Source organism: Cornus florida, unplaced genomic scaffold (genome assembly GCF_030987335.1).
Source record: "Cornus florida cultivar Cherokee Brave unplaced genomic scaffold, ASM3098733v1 CherokeeBrave_3.0.0_Hap2_Chr04, whole genome shotgun sequence".
Taxonomy (NCBI): Eukaryota; Viridiplantae; Streptophyta; class Magnoliopsida; order Cornales; family Cornaceae; genus Cornus; species Cornus florida.
In genome coordinates this window covers 78698175-78710696 of record NW_026775574.1, presented here as the reverse complement: position 1 = coordinate 78710696, position 12522 = coordinate 78698175, and the positions used below count along the sequence as shown (strand labels likewise).

The 12522-nt window shown below is 34.3% G+C and overlaps 1 pseudogene; it reads right to left on the bottom strand.

Moving 5' to 3' along the window:
• Window positions 1–7415: 7415 nt before the first annotated feature.
• On the bottom strand, window positions 7416–7514 carry LOC132305732 (small nucleolar RNA R71; annotated as a pseudogene).
• Between the last annotated feature and the right edge of the window lie 5008 nt (window positions 7515–12522).

The window sequence follows — 12522 nt, the reverse complement described above, 5'->3', positions numbered from 1 at the left end:
TATGATCAATAAATTGTTGCTAAATCAAAATAAATCCTTAAGCGTTTGATCATCACATATACGGAGTCCTTGAATGTATTACACTAAAGAAATGAAGACTATGATAATATGTTATTGATTATGGAATTCTTATCTTCATTCTACAAGTACTCATTGTTTATGCAAACTATTTTTAATGCATGCTTTATTGATTTAAAATAATTTTATCCATGCATTACAATTTTGAAATTGCATTTGGCATACTACACTTAGAATTAGACAAAACTAATTTGAAAAGTGTAGCTCTTAAAAGAAACACCACTTTCCAATGAGCTAACACTCTTTGAAAATGAAAATTTGATTTGGAAAGAAATGCATCTTCCTTTTAATTGTTGAATCCTTAAGGATTTCTAAAATGAGAACTTTATTCATGTTTGCCTACTTAGGAAGAATCATGTTCCTCTTTATCAATTCTTGAATTTCATCATGGATAATCCATATAGAATCACTTTGTGATCCATATATGAAATTATATTTTCCACTCAATTATTATTTATTTCATATGGATTCATCGAGTTAAATGTAATCATAAGTATATCTACTTATTTGATTGACAAATGAATTAGCATGCTAGAGACACTTAAATTGATGATTTAATTTAAAGCATGTTAATTAAGGTAAGTACCACATTTATGCTTTGTATTGAATTGGTTTCCAAATGGAACCTTATCATTGTGTGCTAACTCACAAAGACCCTAAAAGAATGGGGTACCAAAGACATCCACTTGAGTATGCTTTGTTGATTCAAAAAGATCAAGTGGATATACAAATATGGATGGCGAAAGCACTTGAAGAGAAATCAAGTCATGAATTCCTCTCAACATCAAAAGGATGAAAGGTGCACTACATTGAGAAACCGTGCCAAAGCTAATGGAATTATTTGTTTCGGTAAATATCCCCTTCTTCATCGCAAATATGCTTTTAGTTGATAAGCTTAAATGTGACTTAATTGTACTATGTGATAAGGACTATATTATCATTTCTATATCTAGTCATGGCATAATTAATGTGGTTGGTGATCTTGATATGAATGCTACTTGTTGCAAAAATATCTATGTTAAAGTAGCTTGTTTTGGATTAGATGACTTAGACATGCTAGCTTAAACTTGTTATCAATCGTTTCATAGATTTTAGTTAAGGGACTCCTAAGACTAAATTTGTGAAAAGTATTTGGAAATTGCATGCCATCAAGGAAAATCCAAAAGTTACTTCATTTGGATTTGTTTTAAAGTAGCTATATCTAAAAAGTTATTTATGTGCCTTTGTGATTTTAAATGTTTCATTTACATTCTTGACATCACTAGCACATAAAATGAAATCATTTAAACTTGAAAATAATTGGATCAAATCTGGAAAGTCAAGTTTTATTTCAATGAGGATATTTACTGGTTTTGCATTCCTACATAAACCGGTCAACCGATACTTGATTCGGACGACCGAAGTAACTATTTCGGTAGTTCAAAAGTTTAATCCGGCAGACCGAAATATGCAAATCAAAATTGCTTCGGGGATGTAAACCGGCCGACCGATAGAGTCATTTTGGTCGACCGATGTGTGTGCAGCACCAGTACTTATAGGGCTTTAAAATCTACATCATTATATGCATTGTGGGTCATTATTGGTAATTAAGCTAGAATATCTTTGTGTACATATGACTTCGATTAAAGCAATAAAAATGCTACGTGTTTTTGCATGAAATGATTCTTTATCAAATGCATGACTTATTGACTTCATATCTAAAAAGTTGTTTGAAGAAAAATCATCCGGACTTGAAATGCAAAAATTTTGAACATGTTTAAAATTATCAATTGCCTTATGCACTTTTAAACAAGCTCTTAGAGCTCATTTTGAAAGGTTTTAGTGATTTTCTTATGAATAATGGTTTTTAACATAATTGATAAATATGTGTTTTTAAAACCATTAATGAAAATATGTTAATTGCACTTGTATATTATTCTTGAATCAACATTTATGATTTGTGCAAAGATGATTACCACTAACATGCAAAATGAATTGAAATTAGCATGATGAGTAAACTTGAACTCTTCTAAGAGGTGAAACTCTTCAAGTGTCATGAAAATTAAATTTCATATATCTATTTAATACTTTAGTCGGGATTATAATATTCAAAGAACATTTTGTTCTAGCCTAAATGACTAATGAGATATCACAAGTGCTAATTTATTTGATATATCCAATTTTTAGCACTCTAAAACTTCATATGACATTTCTTGATCAATTCTTAAAGAATGTGTCTAAAAGAGATATTAAGCTTACCCACATGGAAAGTCATGTAGCCAATCTCACCACATCTCTTAAAGAATACGTTTTGGTATCAAGGCCTCATTCTATACACTTCATGAGATCTTTTGACTTTATTTCTTGAAGAAATATGTATAAAGAGAAATATTGAGCTCATCCACATGTACAATCATGTAGCCAATTATTTCTAATCATACTTGTCCAAGAAAATATGTTTTTGCATTATTGAAAATTCATTGCATATAACTAGAATAGTAACACTACTTGCATATGCCTTGTGCTTTACATGCCACATGTAATTTTTATCATTCAACTATATGCTTGTAAAAGATGATCTTTTGGTGTAAAAGATGATCTTTTGGTATAAAAGACTTAATTTATATATCATTACTTTTAATGAGATATATTTATTTAATGATATATGATGCAAATGAAAGCACACTCATAGGGGGAGATTATTGATAATCTCTTATGAATGGTTATTGCATGACTTGTTATGCTTAATTAACTTATTTTGGAAATTATCAAGCATGCTACAAAATGACTTGTTAATCCTCATATTCATACTCATGAGCTTTCATGATTTTGATTATTTTTTCCTCCTTTTTGAAAATATCAAATGGGAAAAATATACTAGGATTGAAGCACATTTAAATTCATAGATTTGCCTTACAAGGTTTTTGCCTTTTGGTTCACTTTAATTCATGTTCCATTTTTTTTTTTTTTTTTTTTTTTTTTTTTGTTACTGTTTATTATGTATACTTTTGCCTAATTGAGTTTATATTTCATCATTGGTTTATGCTTTATGTATACTTTTGTATATGCCATGAACCTTTATGATCTATTGAACTCATACTATCAATGAAATTGGTATCCTATGATATAATTGCTTATATGTTGCACTCTAAAGCTTATTGTAGTCATTACCAATATATTGCCAATTCTTGATGCCATCACATCACTATGCTTAATGATAAATGGTTAATAAAGTTGTTTAGGCCTCCCACCTTTTTGAGATGACAAAGAGAGAGAAAAATGTGATGTGTAAAATGCTATGCTATGTTGTTTCATATCAAGGGGAAAGATACCTCTAGTTGCTGGATCAAATGCTTCATGTTATATACCAATATGTTATCATATTTTTTTATAAAAGCATGTTGATAGGGGGAGATTTGTAGAAGTCTCTTGAAAAGAAAAATAATCTTATATGCATATTAATGCCTAAAATTCATGAAGAATGTACAAGCATGCTATTTTATAACATTATGTTCATTGAATGTACTTTGATATGGGGATTATTTTTCAAATGCTACTCCACTTGCTTATGAACACATTAATGTTTTGTCATCATCAAAAAGGGGGAGATTGTTGACCTTAAGGATTTCATCCAAGGACAATCTAGAGGTTTTGTTGATAACAAACCATTAATGGTGTTTAAGGACTAATGTTTGCATTGAGTATTATATACATTATTCACATTCAAAGAAAAACCTCAATGAAGCTATATAGATCATTCCAAGTATTCCATTATTCAAGATCACATCAAGGAAAGCAATAGATACAAAGAAGACATGAAGTTACAAAGAACCAAATGCAAAGTCCATCCAAAGATAGCTTAGACTACAATGAACAAGAAAGCAACTCAAAGGAAGGAAGAAAGCAAGACTATCTCAAAGCCTAAGGATCATGGACAAAGCTTGAAAAAAACGGTAGATAGGATGGTGAGTGTTTAGGATTCAATGTCAAAGTATTTATGAATCTATTTGAAGCTCATCTCTATAGGATCATACATATCAAATCATCATTCATATGCTCATATATCCATTAGCAATAGACTATGCACTTCATTCATATATAATTGCATATGAAGTCATTGCTAAAGAGTGCGTTAGTTCAAGCTTGCATAAGCTTTGAAAGAACTCATCACTTGTGCTAGAAATGTTAGGACCATGCACATCATTCATATAATTCATATTGGTCAACAGTTAATGCATGAGAAGCCTTCATTACCGTGAGTTGGTTGATGAGCGCTGAAAAGTGCGCATTTAAACCCCTTAAGCTTAGGTATTCTAGGACATTTATCTATCTTATTTTTCCTCCTTAGATTTATTTCGTGTTATTTCCATTTTCAGGTACTTATCCCCAAAATAAGCTAACTCAGCCAAATAAGAGCATAAATGAAGCAATTCTGGGATGAATCAAAAAAAGGAGCAAAGTAGAGCAAAAGGAAACAAAGGTGGAATTTCAGCATCTTCGATCGATCTCACCTCAAGTTTGATTGATCAAACTCCCATCGATCTCAACACTTTAAGATAGATCCAAGCCATGATGTCATTTTCAGAGATCCCAAAAGTTTGATCGATCCAACATCATTCTTCAATCGATCGAACCTTCTTGTCCTTATCCAGATGCCAGATCTTATCCAGCTGTACCACCCTACCAACCGCTTTTGTCCTTTTCCCAAAAATATCTCAGATTTGTTTTTATCCAAAAAGGCGCCGCCATTGAGGATCGATCCAACTTCAGTTCGATAGATCTCAGGCATGTTCGATCGATCCAAGTCCAAGGTTCTATCGATCGAACTTCCTCCAGTACGAAAAAGTTAAATTTCCAGCTCACAAGAAGTTGTCTTTTATCCAATCAATGGGGAATATTTGATGTATGACCCCAGCTCATTTTGGGTGTCATTTCACCTACCTATATAAGGATAAGGATTACTTTTTACATCAAAGAATATCATATTATATCATACCATACCTTAGAGAACTCTTAGTGAGGAAGCAAAGAAGAGGAGGAGGCAAGAGACACCATTGGAGACTCTTCATCACCCAAGGAACAAATCTCTACCATGGAGTTAGCCCTTGAAGGTTGGAAGACACCATCCATGAGTGGCTAGACATCCTTTTGGGGCTAGAGTTAGCCCTAAGCATGCTTTCTACATCTTGATTTGTGTATTCTTAAGGGGATTTATATTGTGATACTTGTTTTGACATATATATATATATATATATATCTTGTTTATTCAATGATTTGTATGGTTTAATACTTCCAATTGATCATTTTATTCTATCCGTATGTCTATGTATCCTAGAACAGATGTTCATGTGTTTACTTCTATTTCTTGTGTTGTTGATGCATGTTTATGTGTATTAATGCTATAGATCTAGAGATTGTCAAGACATAGTGCTTAATGGAATGTCCTTGTGGTTTATTTGATGGTTCATACTTATTTCTTGATGGATTGTGCATCTCCCTTAGTTTAATTAGTTTAATTTCATGTTATTAGCTTAGTTGTAGTATAGTTATAGCTAGATGTTAAATGGGAGGACAATCCATACTTGTTGTTTGATGTTCCATACTTATGAATGCAAGTGATATATTTCTCTAATTGTGTGTTGTGTTTGGATTGTGAGCTTAAAGATGAACTAATGGCTTAATTTGATATATTGTGCTATTCATTGAGTTGTCTAGACAATATATGCTTAAATGATCATCCATGCTTGTTGAAACAACCACACACACACACGATTATTATAATACATGCCTTTTCCTTCATTAATCACCCATTAAGGGTGTAAAAGAGTTATGCTTAGTGGTGATCTCTAAACCCCAAGATTTTTCTCTCTTATTTTACCTCTATTTCATTATTATTTACTTTAGTTTAATTGCATCTTAGACTAATTCAACCACCAACCAATCCTTTGATCACTCGACCTACTAACCCTAATATTGATTCCATAACCTTTTACGACCCTCACAATCCCTTGGGATGATCCCTTTTCACTCATACTACATAGTATAGGTGTTAGGCGATTTATAAATTTAAATTATGGTGCCCACTTGACACTAATTTCCAAACTCAAAGTGTTGTGCATTGTTATGTGCACACGCCCTCCAAGCCACCGTAGTTTTTGGCGCCATTGCTGGGGATTGATTGATTGGCAACGTCGTATTTGTGGAATCAATTAGCAATTAGTACTATTTTAATCGTGTCTTTCCTTTATTTTCATTTCCATTTTGGTTACTTATTGTGTTGGTTCTTGTTTGACTAGGAGCATTGAGCAAGAAGGTGAGCAAAGGAGCATTCAAGTAAAGGAGCTAAGCAAAGCAAGGAAAAAGGCTAAAATCATAAAAAAATTTGCTAAGCTAAGCTAAGCTGAAAAATTTGGAGTTGAAGTGCTATAGGACCTTTGTGAGATCTTTCTAACTCAATCTCTAGTTAAATCATCGGTCAATATGGAGGCTTATTTTTCAATTTTTAGATAAATTGTGAGCCCATGTGGAGGCAATTTACTTTTCTTTGCATGATTATTCAAGCATGGGAGTATGAGAACAATGTATGTGGAAGAAGTTTGTCAATTGTTGATTTGTTGTGAAGGTGAAGTGTTTGTCATTTTTGCTTGTTGCGTTGCATTATGCATGCATATTCGTAGCTCATTGAATCCAACTCTTGTCCCTTTAAATTTTCATCTTGAATCCATTGTTCGAAACCCTAGGGGAAGAGGTAGTTCTAGTCAATCCATTTTGCCATTAGGCATTGGTCACATAGACCAACAAGGTATCATCCACCCTAATGAGCATCATGATAACATACAAGATCCATTAGGCATGCTAAGGCCATTCATTCATCCACCACAACAACAAGGCCAAGTTCTATTAGGAATGCCAAGGCCAATCTATGCTCCACCACCTCCCATCATTCAAGGCAATCAAGGTGCCCATGTTGCACCTCCAATTGTTAATCCTCCCCTCGCTTTGAGAGATCACTATGTGCCTAATGAATATAATGCACCCACATGCATTCAATTGCCACCATTTAGAGCACATCACTATGAGATCAAGCCACAAACCATTCAAATGCTTCCTAACTATCATGCACTTCCAAGTGAAGAACCTTACAAGCATTTGGATGAGTTTCTTGAAGTATGTTCCACCGTGAAATACACGGACATGCCGGAAGAGGTCTTAAGGCTTAAACTTTTTCTATTCACCCTAAAAGACAAGGCAAAATATTGGTTTAACAATCTTAGGCCTTTTTCAATAACTTCTTGGGTAGAAATGCAACAAGCGTTCTTGAAGAAGTACTACCCGGTTTCTAAGACAAATGTCATACGAACCTCAATTCGAGAGTTTTCACACGGGGATGGAGAAACGTTCCGTGAGGTATGGGAACGCTTCAATGAATTGCTTAGGAAGTGTCCACATCATGACATCCCCAAGTGGCAATTAGTTCAATATTTCTTTGAGAACTTATCGGACAATCACAAAGGCATGGTTGATGCTTCCATGGGTGGATCTTACATTGATAGGCATGAGGATGACATGTGGCGTCTTTATGAGAGCATGAGCAAAAATTCATTGCATAGAACATTATCATCCAATGGTATAAATTCTTAAGGTAGGAAGAGTGTTGGCTTACATCAAGTCGACCACTCGAATGAGATAGCCGCCGAAATGAAGTCTTTATCTCAAAGGTTTGATCAATTTTTGGTCAACCAAAACTCGGCGAATGTAACGACCTACTCCACCACATGGTATGATATTGTTCGCTTTGGGCCTGAGCCCGCAAGGTTTTGCTCTTGGGCATCACCCCAAAAGGCCTCACACCAATTGGAGATGACACACTTACATATAAGCACTTCACCTTTCTTCTACCCAGGCGATATGGGACTGTGCACCCGTAGCTCGCTAGTGTGGTAGCCTGACAGTGTCTCTCGCACTCGCCTACAAAGTCATCACAATCTACCCCCCTTGGAGGCCCGACGTCCCCGTCGGCACACTTCCGGCTGGGTCAGGCTCTGATACCATTTGTAACGACCCGCTCCACCACATGGTATGATATTGTCCGCTTTAGGCCTGAGCCCGCACGGTTTTGCTGTTGGGCATCACCCCAAAAGGCCTCACACCAATTGGAGATGACACACTTACATATAAGCACTTCACCTTTCCTCTACCCAGGCGATATGGGACTGTGCACCTGTAGCTCGCCAGTATGGTATCCTGATAGTGTCTCTCGCACCCGCTCACGGCACACCCGCCCACAAGGTCATCACAGTGAATCAAGTATCTTCTTTCCCTAACCATTCTCATCGTGCATCAAGTGAATCTTGTATGACTTGTTCTAGTGTTCTTCATTCTACTTCTAATTGTCCTTATGGACATATGTAAAATGAACCTAGTGAACAAGTCAATGCAACATTTGTGAACTAAGGGAACAATCCTTATGGTAATCATTATAATCCAAGTTGGAGAAATCATCCGAACTTCTCTTGGAAAATCAAGGGGAAGGCTCAAACCCTCCCCAAGGTGGTTTTCAAGGGAAGTACATTCCACCTCCACTACAAAACCAAGGATCCCAAGGTTATAAACCTTATCAATCATAAGGGAATCAATTTTCTAATTCTCATTTTCCCAATCAATCATATTCCCAAGGAAATGCTAGAAGTCCCGTCTTTGAAGAGAAAGTCTTGAATGCTTTGGGCACTCTTGAGGCAAATACTCAATTGCTTCATTCCCACTCTCAATCTATTGCAAAGTTAGAAACCCAAGTAGGGCAAATAGTAAGCACTTTAAATGCTAGAGAGAAAGGGAAGATGCCTATGAATGCCCCACCTAAGCAACAATGTGTTGTGGAAACCCATTCCTCATCGGAAGGGCACACAATTGAATATGTTAATGCGGTGACTACCTTGCGGAGTGGTAAGACTGTGGACAACCAAGTAGGTATGTCCAATGAAGAGAGTGAACCGGTGCAACTCAAAGTTGTCACCCGTCCCGTTTCACATTCTATTCCCTCCTTCATTGCATATACATGATCTTGTGAATGAGAAAGTTTCAAAGGGTAATTTGAAAGGTGATTTTGAAAGTGATTTTGTGAAGAAAGATTTGATGAAAAATGATTTTGAAAAAGATTTGCTGAAAAATGATGTTGAAAAGGTTTTATTGAAAAATGTTTTGAAACAAAGTGATTTGAAAACTTCTTGTGTTGAAGAGCCTTCCAAAGAAAATTCTGAAAAAGTTTTTAAGCAAAAAGCTCAATTTTTGAATTCCCTAAGGGGATTCATTTCAAAAGAAAAACAAAAGGCCAAAGCAAATGAAATCATTCAAGTGTTTAGGCAAGTGAAAGTCAATCTTCCACTTTTGGATGCAATCAAGCAAATTCCGGCTTATGCCAAGTTTTTAAAAGATCTTTGCACCCAAAAGCGGAAGAACAAAAGCCAAGTACCAAGAAAAGTGATTTTGACCGAGCAAGTGAGCTCAATTTTGTAGTATAACACTCTTCCAAAGTTTAAGGACCCCGGTTCACCTACCACTTCATGCATCATTGGTGACCATGTCATTAATCGGGCGTTTCTTGACCTAGGAGCAAGTGTTAACCTACTTCCATACTCGATTTATGTCAAATTGGGCCTAGGTGAATTGAAATCGACGTCGGTAGTTTTGCAACTTGCCGACCTTATTGTATTGTCTTAATAAATAGTCATCTCAGTTATGCTCCAAAACTTCATGCAATGCTTGTTTTGCAAATTGAATACTTGACATTATTCTAAATGTTAAGGGTGCTTGATCTGGTAACTTTGATGTCTTTAAGTCCCACTGAACTGGCATGTGTTATGGGAGGCATGACTTATAGTAAAAAAGAATGAAAGAAGATAATTTATGTGGCCAATCCCATTTGATTTGGACCAAGGCAAAATTGATGATCATTAATGGTTTTGTGCTTCTCAAGAACTCATTCTTGTATTGGTTCTGCTTTTTAGGGGTGGAAAGTTCAAGTGAAAGTAAAAATTAAGACCTGTTGTACTTGTTTCAGTTTTTGTCCTTTTGAACTTTCTAAAACTTTATAATACTTTTCTGAAATCAAAATTGGAAATGTTGATTTTTTTGCTCTAATCCTCTTGTTTATTTTTTGAGATAATGTTCCTTTACTAAATTGATTTGGATTACTCTACGTTTTTGTTTATATACATATGAACTGGAGGCCATGTACTTTGATAAAGGCGTGAGAGATGCAAAACGACGAGAATTGGAGTCGAAAATGTTGCAGGTGACACATTTTTAATCATTTCCATCATATTTTTTTTAGGTCATTAATAGATTCCTTATTAAGTTGTGGCAATGGAATGCTTTGTTGCTGGAACTGGTTTGGAGAAAATATATTAATGTATATATATTTTTTTATTTGTTATGTTTGTTTCTCAAGTTGTCTAACCCCAGATTCCTTTATGTGTCTAGTACTTTTGAAATTAATTCTGTGATTTTTGGCCAAATTGGTATTTATATAAAAATCCAACAGTAGCTACTATTTGATTTTTTACACTAGTTGTAACTTGATTTTTGAACATTTTACTTGACTGACTTGTTGACCTCTGAAAATTCCAAGAACTTATAGATTTATAATATCTTAAGTCAAATTTCAAAATAAATTAAGCTTTCTCAATTTGGATATCAAACGAATGTTCTAAATATATTTGAAGTATCAGCTGCTCTGATTTTCTTCGAACTGGGGACTATGGTCCCAAGTTGCATTCTAACACCACTATGGTTATTTGGTCTCATTTTCAATGTCATGTATTTATTGTGATCCTGTGTCAGTAAGTTATCAGACCTTTTTGACTCTTTTAAATGGCGTAATGTGCTCTACTGGATCATTTATATGGATGATTTTTTATCACTTATTGTTGTAAGGCAAGCTTAGTAAGAATATATTTTTTGTAGTGGCCATGCTTGATATCTTTGTGAGTGAAAGAGATGTAGTGGCATTAGAAGGTTAAAAGTAAGGATATATTGGACATGAATTTTAATGTTGAAAATTTCTGGAAATTGAAAAGGACAATTTTCTGAACTATGTTTTATCACAGCCTATGGTTCCGGGTCTTTACAAAAACTACATAGAGTTAAAAGCCGTGTTAATTATATTATGTGGATATGAATAAAAATAAGTGAATTATTGGCAAGTGGATATGAATAAAAAGAACAGAATTATTAGCATTACTCTTTTCCCTTTCATGAAATAAAAGACTTCCAATACAAAATGCTTCAGCTATTGTTGCAATCATTTGTGTTCTGAACTAATATGTGTGTAATGTTTCATCCCTAGACTCAATTACTTTTAACATTCTTTACTACACTTGGATAATATGGTCTAAATATGATCATTCATACTTAATCTATGTTCCTAGTCTTACCCCTAATGTTTCTTACTTAATCTATGTATTTGGTGGCATTACATTTTTGAAATATTTTTTCCTAACAGGATTGATTGTCACCAGTTCATTAGGAGCAGAAGAATCAGAATTTCTATGATTCCAGTCTACAACAAAGGTCAAATACTATGCTTCTTTTATGATTGCACAGTAATGCTTTTTTATACTCATGCTTAGGGGGGTCACGTGCCTTTAAGTGACCAATTTTGCGGTGTATCTTGAACTTTATTACCTTATTGGTACATCGGCTTGTGTGGAGGCCATTTTTATTTCTTGTTTGAAAATGTTGAAAGCATGGGAGTATGGGATCATCGTATGTAGAGGTTTTGATTGATTGTTGTGGAGAAGAAGTTGTTGATATGTTGTTTATACCTTTAAATAATTTCATAACATTTTATGTAATGACTAAATTTAAAAAAAATTCAATCCTAGGAAAACAATATTTGTAGGTAAATTGGAGAATGACTTCTCCATATTCTAATTATTTATGACCCTCTACTAATGAGCAGACATACCACATATCATCAGAGATAATGATAACCAATCCTAGAATTATAATTTATTTCAATCAGGCTTTATCATGAAAAATCATTCCTGAGCACACAAGTATATTGCATCCCACATCTAAAAGGATTTAGACTAAAAAAATATCATACTAAAACCTTTAAAATAACACTTCCCATGCCCTCTCTGGAGGGTAATTGCTTAGTTATATATGGCCAGTTCTATTGATCCATGGATAATTAACGTGTAAAAGACTTGTTAACATAGTGTAGATGTTGAAAAAATATTCAGGTTAATTGGACTTGGAAAACTTACTACCATAACTTAGGTTACTTTGCTTATGAAACATGTGAACATAATTACAGATTTTGTTCTCAAACTAAATTTCTACCTTCCAATGGACTGAAATTGTGGTATAAGATTCGCCATCATCGATCAAATGAAACCATATGCAGATTTGTGAAGTACAGTTCGAATATTATAGATCCAAACAACAAAACAAAGAAAATCA